Below are 7,918 nucleotides of genomic sequence, written 5' to 3' on the forward strand. Positions count from 1 at the left end.
AGTGGGGAATGCTACCCCACTGGGGCTTCCTGGTGCTCAGCCCCCACCCTGCCACTCTGGCCCTTGCCCTGGGCATGGTGGGAGGGATTCCAGAGAAAGGCTGCCAGAGGCTCCCGCCTGTACCTGCTGCCCTTCCTGCTGGGGAAGGGAACTCAGTCCCCATGTGTCCCCCTCTTCCCCCAACTGAGGGGGTCCAGGGCCAGACAAGCCTACTTGACTTCTGGCTCAGGTAGGCACAGAGGGTGTGCATGGACCCAGCTTTGGCCCCAGGCCCTTGGCCAGCCTCAGTGGCATTACCCGGGGTGGCAAGGACGCCCCCTACCAGCTCTGTCCCCCCACCCCATGACCCCTCAGCCCTGCTCTCTACACTGGGGTGGCCCAGAGTCACTGCCTCATCCTTAGAGCTGTCAGCACCCCCGGTTCTAGAGCTCCCAGCCCTGGAAGGGCCCCAGAATGTTTGCACAGGGGATTTCAGGGTTCAGAGGTTTGTGAAGTGGGCTCTGTGGAGTGCCCTGGAGCCAATCTGCGTGCACGTGTGTGTGTGCGCACGCGTGCGTACGCACATGTATGATGGACTAAATACTGGGGCTCTGGGTCCCCACTCCTACTGTGACCATAGAACCCCAAACTTTTTCTGTTACTAGTGAGACTCCATATAAGTTACTATTTAAGTAAAAGGATCCATTATTTTTAAAAAAGAAAGGTTTGAAAATCATGAAACCTAGACAAAACTCATTTTATGTGTTTTTATGTGTTTTTTTACGTTTTTTTTATTTTATGTGAGGGGAAACTGAGGCCCAGGGAGCAAATGGCTTCTCAAGGTCACAGTGGGATCAGTGACAGAGCTGGTATCATACCAGGCTGCCTGGCTCACAGGCTGACCAGGCCGAAATGTCCCTTTCAAGAGGTGGCAGGTGAGGGCGGAATGCCAGGAAGGCCTCATCCAGAGACGCGGGTTAAGGTCACAGCCTCCCCACCCCACGGGCCCCCTGTGAAGTGCCCAGGAGAACAGCTGCATTGGAAAGTTCCCTCAGTTCTTAACTGGAGGCTTGAGGTGTGGGAGTGGAAAGGGGCGGGATGAGGGAGGAAACGTGGAGTGGGGGTGGGGGACAGGGGTTCATCCTCTGGGTCACTCATACCCCATCCCCCAATTAGAACACCAAATGCCCTCCTGTCATTTTGAGACTGCTTCTCCATTCCCCCGTGGTCAGTCTGACAGTTCTCCGCAGGAGGAAGATGAAGGCTGCTCCACAGGCACTCCCTGCCACAGCGCCTGTCCCATTGGAAGCAGTCCCCCACCCGAAGCACCTGACTTCCAGGCAGAGGGACTTGGTGGCAGGCATACAGAGGGCTGGGTGGCACTGAGGTGATGACTTCTGGGGTGGGAAGGCTGTGAAGAAGGGGGGTGGGAGTTCTATCTCAGGAGTCCTGTAGCCATCCCCCTACTGGCAACAGCAGGAATGGCACAGTAGGGGGCTCTGTGGCACCCCGTGTCTCCTGCCAGTGTCCAGATGGGCACCGGGGAAAATGCTGTTGAATGAATAGTTGTGTCCATCCTCCACCAGCCTCTCCACAATCACCAGTCTCCGCCCGCCCCCTCCAACACCCCTGTCCTTTAGAGACTACAAGGACTGAGTTATTCTTAGTAGGTTTCATTCATCGAAGCGTGACAAACAGTGTCCTGGGAGGAATGCCTACGCGTAGCCGAGAGCCAGAGGGGTGAGATGGGTGCAAAGGCCCCATCTGAGGGGACAATACAATGCCTTCAAGGAGCTCCAGACTGAGGGGAGACACAGCCCCGCCCTCAGGGAGCCCTGGTCTGAGGGGACAATCCAATGCCTTCAAGGAGCTCCAGACTGAGGGGAGACACAGCCCCGCCCTCAGGGAGCTCGCTATGATGTAAGATACTACCTCCACACCCCATTCCCCTAGCCCTCAGTGAGATCCCAGTCTAAGGGAGAGATCCAATATCCCGCCTTCAAGGAACCTCTGGTCTCATGGCAGAAAATACCATGTCACCCCCGCTGGAAAAGATCTGGTGCCTACCCAAGGCAGAGACCGATATTCAAGATGAAAAAAGTGGCTGCCAGAGGGGTTTCCAGAAGCATATGCAACCACCACTGGCCCCACATGTAGGGAGCATAAGGCGGGGCTCGGAGGGACACTCATCTTGGCACACTTACTGAGAAACATGCAAAAACTACAAAGGTGCAATAGTGCAGACTGAGATCCTAGAAAATGAGGAAACGGCTAAAGGCGCAGGCCAGGTGGGCTGGTCTAAATCAAGGTCTCAAACTCAAATGCCTTTGGGGACCTAGTGTGGCCACACTGGCCTTTGCCAGTGGGGAGGGCAGCCCACATTGTCCAAAACCACATACTCACTGAAGGTCAAAAAAACCTCACTAAAGATTAAACTTGGCCCAAGGCCATCAGTTTGCAACCCCCTGGGCATCAGGAAAAAATTCCTGATAGTGGAGAGGTTGGAGCCTGGTTTGGATAAAGAAGCTGACAGCCAAGTTGCTCCCCTCAAGTGCTGGCCACCAGGCTTGGCTTCTGTGTCTTCAGGGACTCCTTCCACCCTTCTTGGGATGGAAGACTTGAGCCACACTTCACCAGCTCCCTTGTGGCCAACAGGCCACAGCTGGTCGGCTGCCAGCACTCCAGTCTGCGGCGGGGGTATCACCTTTCTTCGCAGGAATGTAATTCCCCAGGCAGGGGAAGGAGCCTGTCCGGCTCCTTAAATTAGCTGATCTGGAAGTTCTAGCTGGGTGGTCTTCCCTGAGAGCCTTTACTTGTCTGAGCCTTCAGTGCAAAATGGGATACTATCGCCCGGGTGCCCTACCCACCCCCGCCCGGGACAGTTAACTTTCCAGTCGGCCTCAGTGACCATGTCTACGAGAGGGTCCTGCCCCCTCCCCACTCTCCCAGTCCCTTCCTGCAGAGATCTCAAAGACTGTAGGCTTATGGGAGGGGAGGGGCCGGCTTCCCCACTTCAGGCCTAGGGACGGGTCTCCAAGTCCTCCCCTCCCCCCACCCCAGGTTGGGGGGGGGGTCTCATAGCTCTCTCCTGGGACCAAGGGGGCAGTCCCGGAGGGCGGCAGGAAGCAGCGGGAGGAACCGACGCGCGCGCTACTGGGGACGGGGGACGGGTTCCGGGACCTGGGAGGGGCGGCCTAATTACGGCGCGTTGTCCCCGTGCCGCCGAGCGCCGCGGAGGAGAGCGGCGGTGGGTAATTGGAGCGTACTAGCCGTGCCCCTGCAATCCTGTAATTTCTCCGCGCGCTCCGGGTGTGTTGTAGGAGGTGAAGCGATGCGGGCTCGGCTCTGAGTCAGACTCTCGGAAGCCCGGCTAGGGACGCAGGGGACGAAAGAGGCCGCGGAGAAGCGACTCCTGCCGCGGGAGGCGCCGGCGCCTTCTCCTGGCAAGGAGTCACCCGTCCCGTGGCTGCTCGCAGTGCTTCCCCACTTCCGCGGACAGAGTGGGGCGGGGCCTGGGGCGGGGCAGCGAGGGGGCTTGGCCCGGGCCTCCTCCCGCCTCCAGGGGGCGCTCCTCAGTCCTGCGGCTCTTCCCCAGGCTTCGAGTCCGGGGCCCTGCACCCAGCCATGTGGCTGGCGCCCCGCGCGCAGGTGGACCGAAAGAGATGCAGATGCAACGCGGTAACAGACCTAGGGCAGTGAGAGAAAAAAACACTCAGAGACATCAGAAGGAAGTGGGGGCGCTTGTTCTAGCTGAGCCCTGAAATCAATTCTGGGGGAGCAGGGAGGAGCGAGCGGGGGGCCGAGGCTGGGAGGGGAGTTTATTTATTAGCCAGATTAGCCAGCATTAATGGGGGAGCGGTGGTGGCCGGCGGCGGCGGGGACATAGCTGGCATAGCTGGCATAGCGGCGGGGCCTCCCGCGGCGCGGGGCTCAGGCGGCTTCAAAGGGGCTTAAAGAGGCCCGTGGTGGCACTGCCACGGCCCCGCGGGGGAGGGCGTGGGCGCGGGCGGCGGGGGAGAAGGCGGCCATTGTGCACCGAGGGATTAGGGATCTGGCCTGGAAGGAATTTTAAACTGCTGCGAGCCGGCGCCCCAGGACTCCCCTCCTGCCCCTCCACTGCTTCAGGAGCAGGAGCAAGCTCAGATGTTTACCTGCATTTCCGTGTCTGGGGGGTCCTCCCGCCCTCGGATTGGAGGCATCTAGGGTTGTCAGATTTGGCAAGTAACGATGCAGGACGTCCAGTTAAATTTGAATTTCAAATAAACAATGAATAGTTTTTTTTTTTTTTTTTAGTATAAGTATACTCCATGTGTTTTATGGGATATACTTATACTAAAACATTATTTGTTGTTTATCTGAAATTCAGATTTAACTGGACATCTTGTATTTGCTTTTCCAGCAGCCCTAGAGTCACCAAAATGTCTAATCTGTGTCTGCCACAGATTGGGGGCTCCCTAAAAATTCAGTGGGGCTTGTGTGTCTACCCTCAGACTGTAGGTTTCCTGAAGCCCAATGCTGTGTTTCACCCTTCAGAATGGAGCTCTGATGGTAGAGTACACGTCTCCATCAGAACAGGAGCTTCCTGAGGACGGAGCTCAATTTCAGATTGGACCTTTGAGGTCAACGTCTGTGTCTTCATCACACTGGAGGTTCCTGAAGGGGTGTGTGTGTGTGTGTGTGCTTCCTTGAGGGCAAGTCTGTCTCCTCCCCCAAACAGGTGGTGGCCCCTCCCCCATTGGTATAGTTTCCTGTCTACAGGAGGCGCCAGGGTCCCAGAGGACTGACCTACAGATGGATGGGTCCTGTTTCTTGGCACTCAGGGCTGCAGGTTCTCTAGGGTTGATGGACCTGGGGACTTGGGAGGTGGGGTCCCCATCCTGTGTGGCTCTTGACCTGGTCCTGGCCCCTGTCCGGGAGTTGAGGCCAGGCCTGCTTTGGCAGAAGCCGTGGCCAGCATGTGGGAGAATCTCTGAGTCTGGTTACTGACAGTTTTTGGCAGGAAGGGACAGTGTGGCCCTCGGTGCAGAATGGCCTCCGTGCAGGTGGGCCCTGCCCACCTCCTCTCTTCCCATAACCATTGCAGCCAAGCCTCTGTCCTCTATCAACCTCACAAACCCCATTACCCAGCCTTTGCCTGTGCTGTTCTCTGTGCCTCTCTTCCTGTCCTTGAGGACAGCTGAAGTCTCACCACAGCTCCTGGATGTTCTGGCCTTCAGCAGGGTAGGTATGGCCAAGTAGGCTGCTTGTGCCTGGGGGCCTTGTGGTGCGAAGAGACATCCATCCACTCCTTCCTTACCAACCTGGGCCACAGGGACCAGAGAGGGGAAAAGGTGGGGGTGGGGAGAGATGGGAAGGTGGGGGAGTGTAGGTGGAGGGGAAGCAAGGGGAAGCAAGAGGAAGTCTTGGCCACCATCTCCTCCCCGCCGCCCCCCCGCCACTGTAGCCCCTTCCCAAATCCACTGTTCCACCCCCTCCCCCGCCACTGTAGCCCCTTCCCAAATCCCCTGTTCCACCCCCTCTCCCTCCCCCACCCCAGCCTCTGAACTCTTTTCCCTTGAAGCTGAGGGAAGCTGGGGAGAAGCCCTTTCCCACGATCACAGCCTCAGCAACCCCATCTGCAGAGCACAGGCCTGGCCTGCTCCATCCCTACAGGGCCCCCTCCTTGAGCCAGGACGCCTGCTTCCTCGAGTGGCATCACCCCACTCCTCAGGCCGCCCAGTCATCAGGTCAGCAATTAGCTACCGCATGAGGCCACCGAACGTCACAGCCCCTCCCCCCAGGCCAGCCGGCGGCCCGGAGTGCTGGGGGGTGCCCCCCACACTTTGTAGTCAGTGCCAAGTCCTGGCAGGACCTCCCCCCAGCCTACTGAGCGCTGGGGTATTGAGCTCTTCATCTTGGGACCCTGCGCTCCTGGGGGCGGGAGAAGCCTCGCTGCTCCCTCCTCCCTCCATGTCACCCCATCCCATTGGGTGAGGACACTCCCACTGCCTGGGTGGGGCAATGCCAGCTCAAGGGCACCTCAGCCTGGAGCGAGTGGAGCAAGCGGGTCTGGGCCTGAGATTCAGGTGTCTCTGTCCCCAGTCATAGGCAGTTTTAACCAGGCTGTCACCTGGGGCCTGGGAATCTGTGCACTGAGGATGGTGGCAGTGACCTGGTAAGGGGGGAGCAATGGGCGGCCCTCTGCAGAGACCCAAACGTGCAGGGGTGCAGCCTCTTCCTGAATGCCCACGGGGGGCTTGCACACCTGCACCTGGGCACACTCACAGATCCAACCTGGGCAGTGTGTGTCCCGCTGCAGTCGTGCGCTCAGGTGTCCCTGGCAGGCAAACCCACCTGGAGGTATACCACATGCCCAGACGACCCCTCCTGTGGCGTGCACACAAACCCACCGATATGCTCACAGGCAACAAGCTTACCACCACACCAAAACCAAAACCAGGATATGACAAAGGAGCCCAGCCCAGGAGGGTGGGATGAGAGACCACGTCCCCCTCCCCCATCCTACCCCTTGGGCTCGGTGTCTCCCTGGGGAAGGGTGGGAAGGGTGTGTGGTGGGCAGGTGGGCAAGTGGGAGCAGCTGTGGTCTGAGTCTGGAGGTGGGGGCAGGGTATGGATTTCCAGAGAGAATAAAAAAGTTCCAACAAATTTAAAGAAAGGTGTGGAATCTTAGGCAGATCATCACTCCTTAGGGCCTCAGGGATTGCATCTGTAAATCGGGGATATTAAGGACACCATTTAAACTTGGTTGGGAAGTTTAATGGAGGTAACTGGCTCAGAGCAGGTGCCCAGCCCACATAACTGTTGAGGAGACCCTCCCTATGTCCCGTCTCTGGGTGGTGGATTTGCCCACAAGAGCTGCCCTGAGGAGAGAAGCAGCCCTCATCCTGGGCCTTACCTGAGCATGTGCTCACCGCTGGTTTTCTCCACTTCCTGGCGTTCAGCCCTGGCCAGGCGTTGGGGCTGATAGGGTGTTGCTCCGGATTGGCCTGGGGGCAGGGCCTGGGAGGGGCTGTCTGGCTGCCCCGCCCCTACCTGACTGGCCCAACAGGTAGCTGAGTGCTGGCTTCCAGCCCTGGGAGGGGATGAGTCAGTCAGCACCGCCCCATCCAGGCAAATGGGGCGCAGGGGACGGGAGCTTGGGTGGAGGGGCCTTCTAGGAACGTTCCTGGAAGAGGACCTGGGAACCACGCTGCTGCCTGGAGCCACCGCCTCAGCCTACTAGTCTGTACCCAGCTCAGCAAACACCCTCGTCCTTGCTTCTCACAGCGAGCCCTCCGCCCTCTGGATTCATGGGGCCGCCCCAGCTGGGAGCAGGGAGCCAGGCCTGAGGCCCTCGTGCTGCCTTGCCACCCCTCTCAGCCCTTCAGGAAGGCTGTCCAAGCCATGGCCACCGGGCCACAGGCACACACATGCTCTTGTACACGTCCGCAGCCACATGAGCACAACCAGAGACGTGTTCCCACAAGCACACGCACACGCATACTCTCACTGCTCCCTCACACTTATACACACCCACATAAACACCCGACTTCACGCACACACTCGTGCACGACACACAAACTTGCAGAGTCATAATCACTATTGTTGGTTGGATTGTGTCCTTCAAAAGATATGTTGACATTTTTGCCCCAGTACCCGTGAATGTGACTTTAGTTGGAAACAGGGTCTTTGTAGATGTAATCAAGATGATATCTAACTGGATTAGGGTGGGCCCCTAATCTAATGGCTGGTGTCCTTTTAGGAGAGAGATTTGTAGACAAAGAGATACGAGGCACACAGGGAGGAAGGTCACGTGATGACAGAGGCAGAGCTTGGAGTGAGGCAGCCACAAGCCAGGGAGCACCAAGGATTGCCTGCAACCTCCAGAAGCTGGGAAAGAGACGTGGAGCAGACTCTTCCTAGAGCCTCCAGAAGGAACCAGCCCTGCCGACACTTTGAT

The 7,918-nt window shown here is 58.2% G+C and overlaps 1 long non-coding RNA gene across 1 annotated transcript; it reads right to left on the reverse strand.

Annotated features, from left to right (window-relative positions):
* Window positions 1-747: 747 nt before the first annotated feature.
* Window positions 748-7,034, reverse strand: LOC141279728 (uncharacterized). The gene is made up of 3 exons (XR_012334444.1): window positions 6,875-7,034; window positions 5,168-5,279; window positions 748-3,666 (listed from the first exon to the last, which is right to left on the reverse strand). It is a non-coding gene; the product is annotated as an uncharacterized lncRNA (long non-coding RNA).
* Between the last annotated feature and the right edge of the window lie 884 nt (window positions 7,035-7,918).

Source organism: Tursiops truncatus, chromosome 10, assembly GCF_011762595.2.
Source record: "Tursiops truncatus isolate mTurTru1 chromosome 10, mTurTru1.mat.Y, whole genome shotgun sequence".
Taxonomy (NCBI): Eukaryota; Metazoa; Chordata; class Mammalia; order Artiodactyla; family Delphinidae; genus Tursiops; species Tursiops truncatus.